Source organism: Pseudorca crassidens, chromosome 3, assembly GCF_039906515.1.
Source record: "Pseudorca crassidens isolate mPseCra1 chromosome 3, mPseCra1.hap1, whole genome shotgun sequence".
Taxonomy (NCBI): Eukaryota; Metazoa; Chordata; class Mammalia; order Artiodactyla; family Delphinidae; genus Pseudorca; species Pseudorca crassidens.
In genome coordinates this window covers 144,059,323-144,079,598 of record NC_090298.1, presented here as the reverse complement: position 1 = coordinate 144,079,598, position 20,276 = coordinate 144,059,323, and the positions used below count along the sequence as shown (strand labels likewise).

General features: G+C 49.1%; 2 long non-coding RNA genes across 3 annotated transcripts in view; one reads left to right on the top strand and one right to left on the bottom strand.

Moving 5' to 3' along the window:
* The window catches only part of LOC137222095 (uncharacterized), a 192,913-nt gene that overhangs the window by 109,945 nt on the left and 62,692 nt on the right, over window positions 1-20,276 (top strand). The window lies entirely within an intron of this gene.
* Window positions 12,840-16,264, bottom strand: LOC137222090 (uncharacterized). Its single transcript, XR_010942305.1, has 2 exons — window positions 16,156-16,264; window positions 12,840-15,589 (listed from the first exon to the last, which is right to left on the bottom strand). It is a non-coding gene; the product is annotated as an uncharacterized lncRNA (long non-coding RNA).

Genomic DNA, 20,276 nt, shown 5'->3' with positions numbered 1-20,276 from the left:
TGGGTTGCCCTCAACCTGGTACATTTTGTCTTACGTGAGCCTTGCGGCCGCCCCTGAAAGCAAACGTCAGCACACCCGCTTCTGCAGATGCAGAAACCGAAAGTGGTGGAAAGAACACCACGTGAGCAGACACCTGTGCTGGCGTTTTACATGCCTGATCTCATAGTTTAGAGCGGGCAGATTTTGTTGTTGTTGTTCCTATGAATGGAATACATTCAAACATTAGAAAAGCATGATATTAAAAATAAGTCTTCAGGGGCTTCCCTGGCGGCGCAGTGGTTGAGAGCCCGCCTGCCGATGCAGGGGACGCGGATTCGTGCCCCGGTCCGGGAAGATCCCACATGCCGCGGAGCGGCTGGGCCCGTGAGCCATGGCCGCTGAGCCTGCGCAGCGGAGCCTGTGCTCCACAACTGCAAAAAAAAAAAAAAAAGTATCAAAATATTTAGTGACCATTCATTGTATCTCATGAGCGGTGCAAAACAATTCCCGTGTGCTATCCTATTTAATTCTCATGACAATTCTATTTGGTAGGTACTGTTATTATTTCCATTTTACAGATGAAAGAACTGTGGCTTAGAGAGATTAAAAATCTTCTCTAAGCTTGCACATGACAGTACTCAGACCCCAGCCCAGAGCTGTCTCAGACTAAAATCTGTCCTCTTAAATTTCATAAACATCTTGTGAGGAGGGCCCCATATTCCCATTTTCTAATAAGACTACTGAGACCCAGAGTAAAATGACTTGCCCAGGGCCACAGAATCCAATAACAGATTTGAGCTTGACTCCAGAATCTGTGCTTTTCCATGGAGGTTCCAGTGGCACCTCCTCCAGGAAGCTCTCTGGCATTCCTCCAGTGTCCTTCTCATCTGACCTCCAATAGCAGCTTCCTGGGAGCCCTGGAATCTGCAGCAGGGTGCAGATTCTGCATTCATTGGCCAGAGTGAGTAGGTATGTGGGAGCGTGGGACTTCACGGGCACTGGTGTCACACAGACCTAGATCAGGATCCCCCTCTGCCCTCTACCCACTGCGAGTGAACTTGGGCAAGAGACCTCCCCTCTTGGGCCTTAGTTATTCATCATCATGATTCTTGTTTTTATTGTTGTTAATTGTACTAGTGATAAGTGCAGTTGCCAGTTATGGAGTGCCTTCCCTGTACCGTGTTTTGCAGCGGACAGTGTCTTAGTTTGGGTCCCCAGAATCAGACACTGAGACCAGGATTTGGAGCAAGTAGTTTAGGTAGGAGGCAACCCCACTAAGCTTGGTGAGGGAGTGGTCATGTGACATAGGGAAGGGAGGAAAACCATTGAGTGTGTATAACGAACAGCTTCCCTCCCTGGGCAACTGGGCTCCATCCTGCTGGGGGCCCCTGAGAAATCATGTGCCTCATCCCCTCAACTGTCATCCTGAGGGAATCCGCCACTCCTGTCCCTCTGTGGTTGGGAGTCAGTTTATTGAGGGCAAGGCATTCCCGCAGCCTCAGGTGGATAGGAACTGTCTGCAGATGCTCAACAGCCCAGCCTCCCCACAGGAGTTTCAGGAGCTTTAGAATTAACATTTAATTACCATTGACCTTGTGTTTTCCCAGCAAGTTTTTTATCCCTTTTGTGGCGGGGGGTTGGGGGGGGGGGTCTATGCTTTTTACCTTATCTAGGTTTCTCACATCACCATGTTAGGTGTGGAGTAAACCTCCATAAATTCAGGCTGACCAGATGGTTCTTTCAGTCATCAGCACAGATTTACTGGATACCTACGATGTGCTAGGTATGTGTTGTTCTTTTTTTTTAATTAATAAACTTTATTTCTTGAGCAGTTTTAGGTTTACAGAAAAATGAGTGGAAAATACAGACTGCTCTAAACCCTCGAACCCCATTTCTCCTATTATTAATGTCTTGCATTAGTGAGGTACATTTGTTACAATTGATGAGCCAATATTGATACGTTATTATTAACTAAAGTCAGTAGTTTATACTAGGATTCACTTTTTGTGTTGTGCATTCTCTGGGTTTGAACAAATGCCTAATGACATGTATCACATAGACTAGTTTCACTGACCTCAGAATCCCCTGTGCTCCAACTATTTCTCCCTCCCTCCACTGCCCCATCCCCTGACCCAGGTGCCATTTTTAGTGCTGGGGATACAGTTGGGACAAACTGAAATTTCTGTCTTCGTGAATCTGACGTTTTAATGGAGGAGACGGACAAGAAACCCCTAGTACCAGACTGTGACTGTATTTGGAGATAGGGTCTTTACGGAGGTAACTAGGTTAAAATGCATTCCAATATGACCGATGGCCGTATAAAGAGAGGAAGTAAGGACAGAGACAACAGAGGGAAGCCCATTCGAAGGCACAGGGAGAAGGCGACCCTCTACAAGAAGAAACCAACCCTGCTGACACCTTGACCTTGGACTTCTAGCCTGTAGAATTGTGAGGAAATAAACTTCTATTGTTTGAGCTCCCCAGTCTGTGGTGGTTTGTGTGGCAGCCCTAGCTGACTAAGACAGGAGGCAAGAAGCCTGTCCTTCCATTGTCCCTCCCCGCCAGTCCACTCAGAGGTGTTAGGAAGGATGGACTGTAGTAGGGAAGAACAAATCTGACTCCATATTGGATCTGTTTCTTTTACTTTAACCTTTGCATTCTATTGCTTTTGCTACAAGTTAAGAATGTTGCCAATAGCCTGAAAAATACAAGGTAGCCCATTCTCAAGGCTCTGACCTTTAAAGGAACAACATTTTTGCATTCATATAGAGATAAAAAGTGGCAGAACAGAGAATAACATTTGTCTCATTGGAAGTTTATAGGAACATTGTGACCACACCTGCATGGACAGCTGTAAGAGCAAAGAATTCCAGCACCCAGAAGTTTGCAACAATCAGCCACACCCCTCCCCTTTTGGCATAAAAGAAGCCTGAATTCTAACTCAGGAAAGATGGTTCTTTGGGACACGGGTCCATCATCTTCTCTGTTTGCTGGCTTTCCAGATAAAGTCAACATTCCCTGCCCCAACACCTCGTCTCTCGATTTATTGGCCTGTCCTGAGGCAAGTAATATGAGCTTGGACTCAGTAACAGTCTGCTGCTAGACCCAAACAATTTGGGTACAAGGGTCTGCGTGTCAGTGGCCTTCCTTTCCTTCTGGGGTGGCAGAGCTGTCCCCTGTCACTGCTGGTTGTGGTGGCCACTTACCGAGGGCCCACCAGCTGTGTCCAGAACAGTGCCGTGAGTAAGAGCACAGAAATCAGGAATCTGACAGACAGACTGTGGTCAAGGCCCACTCTTCCTTCCACTTAGCAGCTGTGTGACCTTGAGTGGGTTATTTCATCTCCACAAGCTATGTGACCTTGAGTGGGTTATTTCATCTCCACAAGCCTCAGCTTCTCCATCTGTCAAATGAGAGGAAATGACTGACTCCTGCCTCCTGTGGCTGTTGGGGACCAATGGCGAATGTTTGGGGTGCAGTCGGCACAGTGCCTGCCACTCAGATGAGTTAGCAGCTATTTTATTCTGTATAGTATTTGTCTTTACGACTAGCCTGAGATGGAGGTATTATTTTCACTTCACGGCAAGGGAACTGACCTAAAGGACCCCTTCTGCTGACCAGTCAGTCCGCCCACAGTCTTGAACCCCGCTGCAAATCCTGCGGTGGGATCACTGGGGCACTTGACTGAGGCACTGACGTCACCGGCGTCGAGGTTGTGGGCGTGGCTTTGTAAATAAGTTTCGAAAATCCGTATCATCTTGTCTGTCCCTCTCCAGCCCCTTGAGTCAGCAGTACTGGCCCTGGAACAGACTTTCTGTGACATTTCCAGCTTTTTGCCCCCCTACTTCCATTCTAATTTACCTCTCTGGGCCTCAGTCTCCTTATCTGGAAAATGAGGTTTAGAGGTTCAGTGATTTCTCAAGGTTCCTCGTAGCAGCAGAACCATCCTGGAACTCTGCTTTAAATGCTGCTGGGGGATTGATGAACCCATGGTGGCAGTCACACTTAATGAAAACTCTTATTGATTGTGCTTCTGTGTCCGGGGCTTTTCATATATCATCTCATTTTGGTCAGAGGCTCTGACAAAGAATCATTGAGGTAGACAGTGTTGTCCCTGTTTTTCGGATGAGAAGACAGAGGTCCAGAGATGTGCAGTGATGTGGCCGAGGACTTGGGGCCAGTGCTTGGCAGAGCTGGGAATCAAACTAAAGTCTGTCTGGGTTCAAAGCCTGTGCCTCCTTGCACCCCTCCCCCTGCCCCCATCCTATATCTCGTGGCTTACAGGTTTAGGTTTGTTTTGTTTTGAGGCAGACATTGTTTTGTCTGGACTACAATTCAGTTCAGGTTTATGGAAAAAAATAACATTCATAACAACACAGGTGACCTTCAAGCTTTAGCAGCAATCTCAGTGCCTGGGGAATGATTTTTACAAAGCCCGCTCTTCCTTTCCTCTTCCTTGTGAAGAGAAAAGACCTGTGCCCTGGGCATTTGCTTTAACTTTCACAAAAAGAAGCCAAAGGCAGGTGTGTCTCTCCAACTCTCCTTTGAAATGGAGGGAGTGAGGAACAGAGATGTTATTGAGGCTTGGGGCTGAAATTTGAGGGCAAATTGAAATCTTGGAGAAGTTGCCTGTGCTGATTTCCTTTGGACATTAAGAAGTCCGGCAGAAGGCTGCTAATTGTCAGGGCTTCCCAGAGCTCAGAGGAGGTTCCCAGAATGCGCTGCAAGAGAGAAGGACAAAGACAAAGGAGAGGAGGCTGCATGGCCTTGCTTCCCTTTATTCTGCACGTGGCTTCAGATCTGGGCTCGTAGGAGCCTGGCATGATGGGCACAGACACACGTGCAAACACTTTGTCTGCTGGCGAGTGCAGTGAAGAGGGGGGTGGGGAGAGGAAGAGGCAGAGGAGGAGCCTCAGAAGGCCTGGATTCGGGCTCAGCCCAACCACCAGCTAGCTACCTGTGTGACCTGGAGGAAGTTGCTTATCTGGTGGGCCCCCGCCGTCTCAGTCTCTAAGAGAAGGTTGGACATTATACTATCTCACTGTTCCATCTGGGTCTAACAGAGATGACCTTGGCCAATACAATGCGGAACTCTGTTTCCTAGGAACATACTCTGAACAGCAGCAATAGGAAGAAACGATAAAAGTAGCTCAGGCTTATTAAGCGCTAAGTGTGGGCTACGCACGATGCAAAACATTTTGCATGGCTTATATCACTTGTGTCTCCTAATAAATGCAAGAGCTGGATACTTTTATATCCTCACACTTAAAGATGAGAAAACTGAGGCTCAGAGAGGCTGAATCGCTCGAGCTAGAAAGTGGCAGACCTAGGATTCGAACCAGGCATTCCCCCTGTAGTGCATCTTCAAGTAGCAGCCATAGGCCTGGATGCAGGGGCGGATACTGCCAGGCCCCGTCGAATGGCCCTCACCCCAGGGTCCACAGAGCCAAAGGCTGACCTCCCCCAACTGAGTGTCCCTGCCTTAGGCAGGCATTGCTGGAGTGTAACGGGATGTGCTTAGAGAGGCCACAGCAGCCAGAAACCTGACCTGCTCCCAGACCTGTCCCTGAGAGGGGCTGGAGGACAGCTTGGGGCTTGGAGATCGGTTCACTCTAGCCCAGCTCTTCCCTAGCAGGCCAAGTGACTTTTGGCCCTTGCTAATGGCATCAGCTCAGATCAGTGCCAGGGGAGCCGCTGGCCATGTGGGGCACTCTGGGCGGGTGGCCCTTGGTCCCTTTGGTTGACACACCACCTGCTTCGAGTTGGCAAGGCAGAAATTGCAGCTGGGAGGGCTGCCCAGGTGCAGGAGTCAGTTTCATTCCTGCATGTGCCTTACTTGCAAGCCTGAACCACAGAGCCTGCTTGCAAATTCCAGACCACACTCCTGGAAGCCGACCTGATCGAATATTCATGGACACTGTTGCGTTGTCGTCCTCATGAATCCCATGATCTGCATTTATTGCTTTGACGCTATTTTATGATAGTGATTTTCCCTCCTTTGCTGTGTGCCACATGTTCACCATCCTCCAAAATAATCCGCCTTAGAGCTACGTGGACAGCTGTGGCTTACCAAAATTGTGCTCAGCCATCAACCTGGGAAAGAAAATTAATTTATATATCAGGCACTGATGACAGTGACAGAAGCACTTAAATATTTGTAGAGGTGAATGGCATGGAAGGAAAAAAAATCTTCCAGTCAGACACTGGGTTTAGTCAAGGTTTAACACAGAGTACTCATACAGCACGTCTATGAGCTAGATGACGTTATTATTACCTCCATTTTTCAGATGAGGAAACTGAGGCACAGAGAAGTTAAGTAACTTGCCCAAGGTCTCATAAATTGCAAAAGGCAATTTGCTGAGTCCAATTTGTACTTATTTGGAAAATGGGGGATGATAATTCCTAATTTATTAGGTTCTTGGGAAGATAAGATTCTGTAAGGGAGGAGCGCTGAGCACATAGAATGTTCTCCTTTATCCCTCCTTCCCTCCCACATTCTTTCTTTCTTTCCTTCCAATGTTGATCAAAGTCGCCATTATGTCAGGTCTAGTGCTAGGTCCTGGGGGGATAGCCCAAAAAGTCAAACAGCGCCCTCATCCTTCCTCTCTCCTGAGAGACTGTCATTCTACCGGGAAGGGGGCAATAGACAGTGACCCTCACATTGTCTCACGCTCCCCCGGTCCCAAGGGGGGTGTCAATATTTCCCCTCATATGGCTTCTGCCTCCCGCCTGGTTCCGGAGGAAGAGGTGATTCTTACCGGCAGACAGAATCAGAGAATCTTTGCCATCTGTTACCCCTTCCTTAGCATTTTATGTGACCAAGACTCTGACCCAGGCAGAGGCCAGAGGAATGGAGCGTTTGCCCAAGGTCACACAGGGAGTAAGCAGCTAAGCGAGGATTTGAACAAGACGCGTCTGACCCAAGCCCTGTGATAAGGCCGTGCATTCCGAACTCAGGCCACTCTGATGGGTGCAAAGTCCCTCCCTGCTTTGAGCCCCAATCCACAGCCTGCCATCTGTATCCAGCAGCTCCAGCCTTGGATCCAGCCTCGCCTGCAGCATTCCCCAAATAGAAGTCACTCCATTCAACTCCTCTCTGGCAAACGTTTGGCATCGTGACTCTGTCCTCACTCGAGATCCCTGATTCCTTCGATCTTCTTCTTAGAAAGAATGTGGAGTTCCTGTTCCTTTCCTGGGACACTTCCTAGACCTACTAGCCTTCATCAAAGTCCCCTTCTAAGCAAGATACCTGAAGTCGAATGGGCCACTGCAGAGGAGGGCTAAGGAGCGTTGTGGCCGGCTTCTCACCTGCCATAGTGAGCACTTGCTCTCAGGCTTCCTGCTGGGCACACCCAGCACAGCATCATCTTTGAGTCAACTAGAACCCCTAGCTGACAGGCACACCTGCTGCCGCTACTCAGGCAAAGCGTGCAGGCACCCACGTGCCTGGAGCCCCTCCTGGATTCCAGGCCCAATTCCCGTACAGTGCTGTTCACAAACTTCACCCCATCTCTCCAGCGCAGGCCTTATCAGCTCCATTTGCAGATGAGACAGCTGAGGCTCAGAGAGGGGCTGTACTAAGAAGCACAGGATTAAGTGAAAACCCCCAGTTTGGTATCCCTGTGGTCAAGTTTGGAGTCACAACGGGCAGGACCCGTAACTACCCTGTGAACAGCATGTGATTGGATTCAGTCTCTCATACATGCCATTCACAACATTTTAGGGTTCCGAGTATCTCAGGACCCTAGGTTGGGCTGTGACCCCTAACTTTGTAACTTCCGGAATTTAATCATCATGACATTCATCAATGTCATGAATAGGACACTGCTGAGTTCAGAGTCCTGACGTTTCTGCTAGAGACCTGCCCCTCTCCGGCCTCTACCAACTCACTGACTTTTGAATCTTGACCCAAGGAATCCAGCAAACATACTCTCATCCCCGCAAACTTCTCCAGCTTGTCCAAATGAACATTGCATGAGACCACTGTGGTGGACCTGGGTAGTTTTGAATCTGCCTCTGTTCCTCTTTTGGTATTAACATTTTTATTTTCCTTTGGGGAAGATGGTAGATTAAAATATTGCTTCTAGTTCTTCATTCCATAGAACAGGATTATACATCGTACCCTTCACCTCCTGGGTTTTCAGTGCTCCTCGGTCAGGTAGCTTTATCTCCCCATGGCAACACTGTTGGGCTTGGTCAAGAGACTTGCGCTGACCTATGGGATGTGGGTGGACACGAGGTGAGCAGAGTGTCTCGGTGTGCTTGTGAGGTCTGCCTGTCATCTGAGATGAGCAAATCATGTCTCCTGGTCCACACGGGATAAGGAGCAAGTGGCACAGACCCAACTCACCCTGGAGCCTGGAGCCCAGCCCAGGCGACCCCAGCAGGGGCATAGTTTGTCCTCAGATGCGTGAGCAAGAAAAAAATGCTTGTTAGTGTAAGCCACTGAGTTTGGTGGTGGTTCACCAGGATTAGTGCAGTAATCGCCAGTTTCTGCAATGAAGCATCCCCCTTCCATCCTCAGCTGCTTGGATGGGGCTCGGCATCACCCGGGGGGGGAGAGCATGCTCCAGGTGCGGTTAGCAGGCGTCCCTGTGCTGGTGGCTCTCCATTTGCCACCCCCCTCCCATCCACTCTCTGCCCAGCTGCAAGCCCAGGGTCCCTTTCTCCCCTGCAGTGTCCCCACTGAGCTGGTAACACTGTTTTCTTCCCTTACCCCTCAGGCCAACAGAAGGTATGAGATTCTGTCCGTGATCTTCCCAGCTGCCTCAGCATCTCTGTCGGCTCCCTATCTCTCTCTCTCTCTCTTTTTTCCTTTTTTCTTTTGTCCTACCCAGTCACATGGAGGTTTTCTTGCCCTTTTGGAACTCTGAGGTCTTCTGCCAGCGTTTAGTAGATGTTCTGTGCGAATCATTCCACTTGTAGATGTTTTTTGTTTGTTTGTTTGTTTGTTTTGCGGTACGCGGGCCTCTCACTGCTGTGGCCTCTCCCGTTGCGGAGCACAGGCTCCGGACGCGCAGGCTCCGCGGCCATGGCTCACGGGCCCAGCCGCTCCGCGGCACGTGGGATCCTCCCAGACCGGTGCACGAACCCATGTCCCCTGCATCGGCAGGCGGACTCTCAACCACTGCGCCACCAGGGAAGCCCTGTAGATGTATTTTTTGATGTATTCATGGGAGGGGGTGAGCTCCACGTACTACTCCTCCACCATCTTGATTCCTCCCCCGTCGGCTTCCTAATTCACCCCATGTCTCCGTAAACAGACCAAGCAGTACTTCCATACAGAATCCCCCCACCCACGAGCGGACCCTCTGCTGGGATTCGGTCTGGTCCAGTATCACAGTCCTGATTGCAAATCCCAGATGCCCGTGGGCAAGTTACTTAACTTCATTTTTTCCCCAGTTGACAAAATGAGGATTACACTGTTGCCGTTTTGAGGTTGTCGTGAGAAAGAAATCAGATGACGGATGGGCAGTGCCCAGCCTTGTGCTTAACTCCTGGGGGCTGCAAGACAGGTCATCTCTCCCAGCCCATCTTGCTCTGGCCGGCATCAAATGCGGTGCCAGGCACTCACTAAAGCATTAATAAATATTTGTAGTTTGAAAAGCTCTATGGTAGATTTTCTTCCTTTGACCTTTTGATTATTTTCCCTCTTGAAATAGCACAATAAGGCCCCTAGTGCCATGGTGACGGTCTCTATAGAAATCCATAGCTTGTTCTCAGCACACCCACGGATGCCAGTGGGAGGCTGGCATAGATTTGGACCAATGGAGAGAAGGCATGTTTAGCCTTGTCCTGGTTACAAAGAACATGTTTTTTTTTTTTCTTCTTTCAAATGGACCTTCCTGTCCCCAATTCAGCATCACCTAGGTCTCTCCTAATGTGGGTTAATTTTCCAACAGCTCCTAGAAAGAGTATATTTCCAGCCTCTCCTGGGATAGACAGAGGAGTTTCGAACAGGGTAAAGCAAGTTTCGATGGAGAATATTTGGATCCTGCCAAGGAGTCAGGTGGCTCTGATCTCATTCCTGCCCTGGAGTGGGAGTGTGTTTGCTTAGAACAGGTAATCCTTTTGAATGCTGTAATCTGAGGTTAGAAATAGACTTGTGTTGCTACCAGAAATCCCTGATGTTTTGGCCTTTTCTTTGTCAGGCTTGCCCTGGTCAAGGTTGGGCATATATTTGCTTAGGAATGGAGGTCCTTTATGAAACCAAGGAGGGCCTCGGTCCCTTTAAGAGGGTCCTTGAGGAGAGACAGTCAGAGAATCACAGAGGTGAGGGCCAGATGGTCAGTAAACAGGATGACAGTGAGTTAGGGAGAGGACCAGCTGGGCCGTCTGCTTTAGTCACCTTGCAGCGGAGAAGCCTTCAGTCGGTGGCTGCAGTTGGAAGATTTGGGTGAGGGCTGGGCAGCCTGATCCAGGGACCTCAGAAAGGTCTGACTGACCCCACCTTCTGCCTGAACTGGGACTCAGAGTTCTAGACCTGGGAGACAGTCAGAAAGCAACAGAAAAAGTATGGGCTGTGGGGTCAGACAGCTCCAGGTTCAAATCCTAGCTGTGTTCCTTGGATGGTGATATAATCTGTCTGAGCCTCCAATTCCTCATCTGTGAAATGGGATGATAATCCCATCTCACAAATACACTGTGAGGTAAGTACAAATAATGGGTAGACTACCCTGCATGGGGTAAAGCTCAGGAAATTTTAGTCCCCCTCTCCTCTGGAGAGCATACTAATAACTTTTTAACCAAGAGGGGCATAAAGGAAAATCTTTCTCTGAGCGTCTGGAATCTTGGCAATTTAAAAGTGAAATCCCCAAATCCTGCTTAAATACCTTACTTAGAATGCAAGTATATCACTTACTGGTTTTTCAGCTCCCTGTAACAGAAAACCTAGATAATAGTGGCTTAAACAAGATAAAGATTTATTTTTCACTCATAGGAAACTGCAAACAGTTGAGGACTGGAATGGTGGCTCCCTAGCAGTTCCCTCCAAGGAGCCAAGGCTCCTTCCATCTTTTAGTTCCACTATACTTACAGTGTGGCTTCCACTGTGAAGGTCATTGCATGGTCATAAATGCTGCCAGAGCACCAGCCATCATGCCACCATTCCAGGCACCAGCAAGGAGAAAGAGAAGTATAAGAGTGTGCACCTCTCAGATGAGTCAGCATTTAAAAATTTTAAAAACAAACAAACAAACAAAAACCTACCAGAAACTCCATCCAATGATTTCTGCTTATAGCTTATTGGCTCCCCCTACAGCCAGGGAGGCTGGGAAATGGACTGGGTGAGTGGACCCCCCAATAATATAGGGGTTCTATTAATAAGGAGAAATGGGAGAATGTTGTCCCTTCCATAGCCGATTCAAAGCTTCTTCAATTTCACTGGAAAGGGCTGCCTAGGTCAACGCTGGGAATATTTCCCCAGGAACCAAAAGCATCTTGAGAACCTGGTCCTCCATAGGTTGTCAGCAAAGGTGAGTTCCTGTCTCCCTTCCAACCTCCTGTTGCCCCCTACCGCTTCCATGTTAGAAAATCTAGCATTAGCTTACATCCAACTTCAAATGCTACCTAGATTTAATGAATCAGAAAGGTTCAGAGTCAGAAGCTTAGGTGAATTACACACAAGTTCCATGTGGAGAATTTACTAAAAACCCTAAGACTGACCACTGAAATCGAAAATATTTTGCATTATCTCCCACCTACCTACCTTATCAGCTGCATTAGTTCTCTATCACTGTGTAACAAATGACCCCCAAACTTAGTGACTCAGAAAACAACACGGGTTTATTATGTCACAGTTCCTGTGGGTCAGGAATGTGGGTGTCCTCTGTGAGAAGCTGGGGTCCTCTGGCTCAGGGCTTCTCACAAGGCTGCAACCAAGTTATCCGATGAGGCTGCAGTCATTTCAAGGCTCAACTCAGGGTCGATCTGCCTCCAAGCTCACTCATGCGGTTGTTGGCAGGATTTAGCTCCTTGCTGGCTGTTGGCCGGAAGCTTCCTCAGTTTCTTGCCACGAGGGCTTCTCCGTAGGGCAGCTTACAGTATGGCAGCTTGCTTCATCGGAACAAGCAAGTGAGAAAACCAGAGACAGAGTGGGAGCAAGAGGTCTTTTATAACCTAATCTTGGAGGTGGCATCCCATTGCTATCTCATTCTATTTGTTATAAACAAGTCACTAGGTCCAGCCCAACTAAAGGGGAGGGAGGGGGGAACATTTTAGAAGCACCAATCAATGTCCTGCTTCATCACTCACCTTCTCTCTCTGGGTTCCTGACATAGGAGTCTATTTCCTTCCATGAACAAGCCCAGCTCCTTTCTACCACAGGGCCTTTGCACGTACAGTTCTGTCTGCTTGGTAGCTCTTCCCTTCCTCACTGCCTAATTTCAGATTTCTTCTCCAGCCTCATTTTTGCAGAGAAGCCTCTCCTGACCACCCTTCTCCTGAGGCACGGGAAGGAGGGGTGCCTTCACTCAGCCCTGGGTAGCCCAGGAGGTTACCTTCAAGCAGAAGCCTGGACCCTGACCATTCAATTCTCTCTCTTATGAGGTTGGCTGCATTGGGACCCTTTAGCTGTAGCTGTAATCATCAAGCAGACGGACTTTGGATCTAGCTCACAGATTTTTTTTTTTTTTAACATTTATTTATTTTGGCATGCAGGACCTTCACTGCAGCATGCTGAGTTGCGGCATGCGAACTCTTAGTCGCAGCATGCATGTGGGATCTAGTTCCCCCGACCAGGGATCGAACCCGGGCCCCCCACATTGGAAGCGTGGAGTTCCACCCACTGGACCACCAGGGAAGTCCCTAGCTCACAGATTCTTTTTTTTTTCTTTCTTTTTTTTTTTTGCGGTACGCGAGCCTCTCACTGTCGTGGCCTCTCCCGTTGCGGAGCACAGGCTCTGGATGCACAGGCTCAGCGGCCATGGCTCACGGGCCCAGCCGCTCCGCGGCATGTGGGATCTTCCCGGACCGGGGCACGAACCCGTGTCCCCTGCATCGGCAGGCGGACTCTCAACCACTGCGCCACCAGGGAAGCCCAACTCACAGATTCTTGACATCTCATACTGGGCTGCCCCAGAAGTCCAAATAGGGGAAAGAGACGGACCCCTATTTCAGGTCAGGACCCAGCTCTGAATACATGTGTTTTTCTGGCAAAGCTTCTTTTATCAACTGTATTCATTCCTTCATTCACTTGTAATGGGTATGATTTTCAGTCTACAAACTCAGGTGTGGGATAAATAGAAAATAGGTATTTCTTTATTATACCGAACTAAGTTCAGTTTCTATTTTGAGCCTCCATTTTGCCGGGTTGGATCACAGCTGAGTCACAGCCAATCCATCCCCTCCATTCCCCGGCAATCACATCTGTGCTTGGTGTGCAAAGGTGATGGGAGGGAGGCCACCGGTCATCGATGTCAGTTTCAGTGGCATTTATCTTTCAGCCATTGGTCAATTCAGGTCACCATGTTTGTGCCCTGTCTCAGATCAGGTGACCCTGTTACCTCCGTGACGTTATGGGGCTCACAGGAGTCATTGTATTACTTCTTATGCCTCACAGGATTGTGGGAAACTCTGAGATGTCTAAGTTCCCAATTGCCTACATGCCATGTGGACACTTCTGCTCTTTTGGGCTTTCCTTCCTCCCTGGGGGTCCTCCTTCCCTTCTGCTCGGAGATCCCACAGGTTGTCCCTCTGGGAAATTTGTCTTTGTCCCCACACCTGGCCCTGGGAGCAGAGCATGCAGCCCTTTTTAGCCGGGACAGCAACTTTCTCATTCCTCCCCTTCCTAGTCCTTTTCTGTACAGCCCCGGGGGACATTTTTCTGGCCAACAGGGGAGTGGGGAGCACCTTGCTCTGCTCATCTCTTCCTCCAAATGTTTTTAACTAAACCATGAGATATTTCCAATCTCCTGAGAATCTCGTCTTAAAAACCCTAAAGCCAAGAAAGCCTCCTGACACCAGGTGATAAGTGACGCCAGAGGGTATAGAGGACCAGAGGAGGCGCCCCATCTGGGCTGACCAGATGGGAGGGGGTGGGCCTGGGAGGCCAGAGCTGGGCTGAAGAATGAGAGAGATAATCAAGGAAGGGGCCGTTCAGTCAAGGGAAGAGCCTGGTTAAAGGTGGGGAGGAATGGAGACGGGCCTCTGGGTGGCTGCCGCCTGTTTGAACAGAATGCAGGTTGTGCCTTGGGGAACAGCTGTAGATAAGGTTGGAGGAGTGAGCAGGGATCTGGTAACAAAAGGTCTTAGATGTCAGGTCTAGACATTTGGATTTTATCTCCAGGAAATGTAGATCCATGAGAGGATTTTTAAGCATGCGGTGAGGCGGCCAGCTTTGTGCTTTAGAATGTTCTATCTGAGCTGGGGTGGAGGATGGGCTAGAGTCAGGGTACCAGCCACCTGGACAAGGAAAGACAGGGCTGCAGTGGGTAGACAGGCAAGGCGAGCAGGGGACCAATTCCCTGGAGACTAGAGGGCAGGGCCACCCGGACTTGGTAACTGAGGGGATGTGGGGACATGGAGAGCCAAGAGTTCAGGACGACTCCACAACCTCTGACGGTGCCGTTTACCGAGCTGGCAAGACGGCAACCCCAAGGTTGGTGAAGAGGCGGAACTCGTTTAGTCTGAAGTCCAGTTTGGAGTTAGGACCCTGTGGATAAGGAAGCTTCTCGGCAGAAAGCTCTAGAGCAGCAAAACTCATGTCAGAAGTATGTCAGAGAGGCAGCCTCAGAACTCCAGTATTTTAATTAATTAATTTATTTTTGGCTGCGTTGGGTCTTCGTTGGGACACGTGGGCTTTCTCTAGATGAGGTGAGCGGGGGCTACTCTTCATTGCGGTGCGCGGGCTTCTCAATGCGGTGGCTTCTCTCGTTGCGGAGCACGGGCTCTAGGCACGCGGGTTTCAGTAGTTGTGGCTCACGGGCTCTAGAGCGCAGGCTCAGTAGCTGTGGGGCACAGCTGTGGGCTTAGCTGCTCCGCGGCATGTGGGATCTTCCCAGACCAGGGATCGAACATGTGTCCCCTGCATTGGCAGGCGGATCCTTATCCACTGCGCCACCAGGGAAGACCTCCAATACTTTCTAATAGTTGCTATGGACCATGGTCAACTAGGATGTTTCAACAGCAGATAACCATAACATGCACTCCTGGCCCAAATAAATACAGATGTTAGGATTCACTGAAGAAGGGAGTTCCAGGGCTGCTTTCAGGGGCTCAGCCATCCCAGCAGGGACCCAGGTGCTTGCTTGCTTTCTGCTCCACCATCCTCTGGACTTCTGGTCTTTCTAATGTTCCCTCCTGCTAGCAGATGCGTGCTGTGTCCTCAACTTCAATGTTTCGGTGAAATAGACCAGTTTTCCAGGAAACATTACATTCTCCTTGTTCCACCAGTGTATCAGCATTGGCACTTGAGACGTCATTTATCTCTCATCCCAAGGTGGACAAAGTGCAGTGTGTCTAGCAGCATTTTAGTAAGACTATAAAACATTCGGGAGGTGATGGGGGTACAAGGGGAGAGTGTAGCCTTTGGAGACAAACAAACCTGCATCCTGGTCTTTCTGCAAGTGCTGAGTAGGTCACTTCCCCTCTTTGAATGTCCCTTTCAGCGTCTCTAAAACGGAGACAGTCGGGTACTGTGAGTGTTTGAGGAGATGACTTTTGTAAAGTGCCTGGCACTGTTCCCAGCCCACAGTGGCTCTCTCCTTTGCTGTGTTCGCATCCCTTCCTTCCCACCCATCTGCTCTATACAAGCAGAAGCTGCTGTTTTAACGAATAACCGCTCCCCTGACCGAGGACCAAGTTCAATCCCATGAAATGAACTGATCATGGTAGAATTTCATTCGGATGCTGAGGGAGAGAGGGGGAGAGGGATTTGAGGTGGCAAGGGTAGGGAAAACATAGGCTGCTTGGCTAATCTATATACTATATATATTTCAAAAATATATTCTGTTCACAAGCGCTATCCCAATGAATAGAACCAAAACTGGGAAGCAAGAGAGTGACTTAAAAGAAAAGTCTTAAAACCCACCTGTGTACCCTTCCCCCTCCCCTTGTCCTCAAGTCCATTCTCTATGTCTGCGTCTTTATTCCTGTCCTGCCCCTAGGTTCAGAAGCTAACACACCATTGTAAAGCAATTATACTCCAACAAAGATGTTAAAAAAAAAAAAAAACCCCACCTGCATCATGTTAGGGTTCAAGCTATCAGAAATAGAACCTCCCTCGCCCTCAGATGGCTCTGTTCTGATCATATGCCTGGCAAAGCTGTGAGTAAGCATGGAGCCTGCTTGCAGGGGAAGAGTGTCTGCCTGGTGCAGCCGATGAGTCACTGCTGCCTGCCCTGGCCCCCTGCCTGCGAGGTGGCCACTATCTTTGGACGTTTTAATTTTCCCTTGTGGGGAGGGGTAATTATGGCCTCCGTGCCCTGTGGCTGTTTCCATTTTGCACAGTGCCTGGACAGAGGCAGAGATCCTTCAAGAAATCCTCCTCTTTTTTTTTTTTTTTTCAGGGAAATTGGTGGGGGCTGGTGGTGGGGATTTGAGCCTGTCTGAGGTGTGCAGAAGCAAGGCTGATGCAAGTGTAGCAACCTTTCAGGATCTGCAAGGTCCTTAACTATGCGCCATCAATTACTGCCAGATGTGGTTGTTATGCAAAGTAGCTTAATTGGCCTACTGGTTGGTTGAGTTTTAAACCCACGGATTGTACCAATGCAAGAGAGAGGAAAACAGATTTGACAGATGCAGGATGGGGCTGTGTGGTTTATATGGACACGGAAGCAAAACATCTGGGGACAGAATGGGCCTTAAATGGAAAATGGTCAGGTGATAGATGACAGATTGAGAGATAGATAGATCAATGGATGGATGGATGGATGGATGGCTGTCAGCTGAGAGGGACCGAGGAGAAATGCAGACATCGGGAGTCTGGGGGTGTGATACTTTTATAACGCAACCATGACCATATGGAAGATGCGCCAGACAGATGCTGGATACTGAGAAGTCAACCCGGGATTGAAGGTAATGATTCACTTAAAGAGTTACTCCACATTGTAACTGAAGCGGAGTTGGCTGTAGACGTCATCAGTTGAGTTGTGTCACCAGGGGAAAATGTTTATTCACGGAGACTAGAGTTAGGTTTTGAGTGTGTGTTCAACAGATTCCTGAGTTTGAACTGCCACCCCCAGGAAGCCCGGTAACCTTGGGTGAATTATTTAACTTCTTTGGATCTCAATTTCCTCATCTACGAATGAATGCCTGTTTCGAGGAGAGTGTGGAATGCGGTAAAGGGCATGCCTGGCATATAGTTAGAACTTGGTCCATGGTTGCGATTATACTTTCGTGTATTGCTTTTCTCAACACACTTTAACTGTAATTGAGCACATACTTTGTGCCCAGCCCTCGCTAGGAACTAAGGATACACACTTGTTTGATTCATTTCACAAATATTTGCTGAGTACCTACGATGTGCTTGGCAGACACTGCTAAGCCCTGGAAACTGACTTGGGTAGAAACGGTAAAGACCCCTGCCCACAAGGTGCCTCCAGACTGGGGACAAGACAGACATTCAAATAAGGAAAATACTTGGCACAGACAAGCCCCTGCTGAATGCCAGAACTTCAAAGGGCTCCAGTGCAACAGGCTCATCACAGGGACTGCCAGCCCTTTCTGCAGATGAGAAAACTGAAGCTCAGAAAGGGGAAGAGACCTTCCCAGGTTCCCACACGTACTGACTGGCAGAGCCTCAGCTGGAACAGACCAGCATGACTCCAAAGTCCGCAATCTTTCTCAACAGCACACAACCGCCAGGGTGTGTTTCAAGTTTCTGGATCAAGACATCCAGCGAGGCAGTGTCGAGAATATGCACGGACACCGAGAGGTATTCCGTTTTCAGAGGCTCCCATTTGGGAAGGATGTAATCTGAGGGCTACAGAGGAGGGCTTTGAGAAGAGTAGGCTCCTACTGGCAGCAAGGGGATGCTGGGTGCGTCTCCGTGTGTGGATGTATGTCTGCGACCGTCTGTGTGTGCCTCTATTTCTGTGTGTGTATGAACGTGTGCATGTGCCTCTGTGTCTGTGTGTTTGCATGAGGAGGGGAGGCATGCAGGTATGTGTGTATGTGTACTTGTGTATGTCTCTCTCTGTGCGACTCTATATCTCTGCATGTGTCTGTATTTATGTGTGTCTCCGTGTGTGTATTCAAGTGACTGTGTGTCTGAATTGGGGGTGTGTGGATAGATGTGTGTCTGTGCCTATGCATTTGTGGGCATCTCTCGATTTGCATGTGTGTCTTTGGAGAAGTGCGTGTGTGTGTGTGTGTTGGTGTCTGTGAGTGACTGTGCGTGTGTGCGTGCCTCTGTGGGTGTGTGTGGGGTGAGCTGCCGCCCTCCCCGTCCCCCAGGTGTTTCTGTGGAGCTAATCTAACTTGTGCTTCAGAACCGGGGAAACGACAGCGTCGGTGCCTTTTGCCTTATCTCCCAGGCTGCCGCTCTGCCAGAGGAAATTAGATTTGCTTGGCACAATCTGCTCCTTATGAGGTCATGCTGCTGTGATCTACACATTCTGCTCTCCTAGGTATTTGTCTTTTGATTGCTTGATGAATACCTGTCAATGTAGAGATTGAAAGAACATGAGTTTGGGTTTTTTTTTTTAAATAAGAAACATCCAGGGGTGGAACAGTAGCTGTCCATCTTCTTTCTGGACTTGGGAGCCATGATAAAGGAGATAGAGCTTTGGCTTTGGAATGTAAGAGCTCTCTTCAAGTTTCCAGTTGTGCCCTTCAAAAGCTGTGTGACCTTGGGGAGGACACTTTACCTCTCTGAGCCAGGGTTCTTTACCTGCAATATTCAGAAGGTTCTTTGGAGGAGCAAATATAATAATAGATGAAAATGCTCTCAGAAATCCACAAAGTCCTTAAATCCTATGATGTCGAAGCAGAGAGGCCGAGCGGGAAGACTCCGGGCTCGGAGGTCAGGCAGATGTGTGTTTGGATCCTGGCTCTATTCTCTTCCTAACGTATGACCTTCAGCAAGTTATGATGCCTCTCTGAGCCTCAGATTGCTTCTCCGTTAAGTAGGCTATTATGGCAAGACATGGCCCCCGGAAGTGAGGGTGAAATGGACGATGTGATAGAAGTGATTTACTATCATTTGTTTTTACGACTTCAAGATGCAGAGTGTTCTTGGCATCACCATATTCCTGGCAAGCAATTTGCATATCATCTAGAACTCCGAGGCTGTTCTAGTTGCAGAAGGGAGCTGAGACTGAGGCAGCCTCCAGCCCAGAGTGGTCCAGGCCAACTGCCGGGGGCCAGCTTTTCCACATGTCCAACCACATCCCTTCTACATGATCCCCTCACTCCAGCAAGACCTCAAACCCCCTTGCCTTGGACCATGCTGTTCCCTCCCCTGGAATACCCCTCACCACCGCTCCAGCGCCAGATCGTCTGGGCTGGGCTCTAGGTGCCTCTGCTCAGGCTAAGACAGATGTCCCTGCTCTGTGTCCCTAGCCTACCCTGGATTCACCCCAATGTGCATGATGTCCAGGGCATTTGAACGGTCTGCTCTGTGTCTGGCTCCCTCCCAGCCAGTGCCCTCCAGGAGGGCAGGGACGGGGAACCACAAAGCCCTCTGTGGACGCTTGCAGAGTGAACACATGGAAATCAGCTGTCTTCTTTCATTTTCTGTCCCCACCTCCTTAGATGCAGTGCCTTTAGATATCAATCTGTTCATCTGGACCCATTTCTGACAAACATTTTGCTCAATAACAGAGATCCTGGAGAGCTTTGCTTTGTTGATTTGGTTTGCTTTGGAAGCAGATGGGTTTATCTCTGCTGGACTGCGTGTCTTTAATAAGAGTGCCGCGCAGGCCAGAGGACAAAAGATTCCCAAGCGTTTGACCAGCTTTATCCTATGTTTTAGGGCTAGCATGTGGGTTTGCCATCAGGACCGTGGTTGTCCATGTGGGCCTGTGACATCAGCTTTGGAGAGTGTTTGGGGACCTAGGTTCTGGGATTGGACTGCCTGGTTCCAAGCCTCAGAGTACTGAACCTCTTTGTACCTCAGTCTCCTTATCTGTAAAAGGGGATACGTCATAGTACCTACCCACCTCACAGAGGTTTTGTCAGCATTAAAGAAGGTCATTCAGGTAAAGCCCAGTGTCTGTTGTAGAGTGAGTATTCAATGAAGGTGAGCTAGTATTTCTGTTGCATTGCATTTAATGGAATTATGAGCCCAGGACCTCCACTGTGACTGTAACAGAGAATGAGCATCTGCAGTGAGACATCAGCCTCCATCCTGCCAGAGC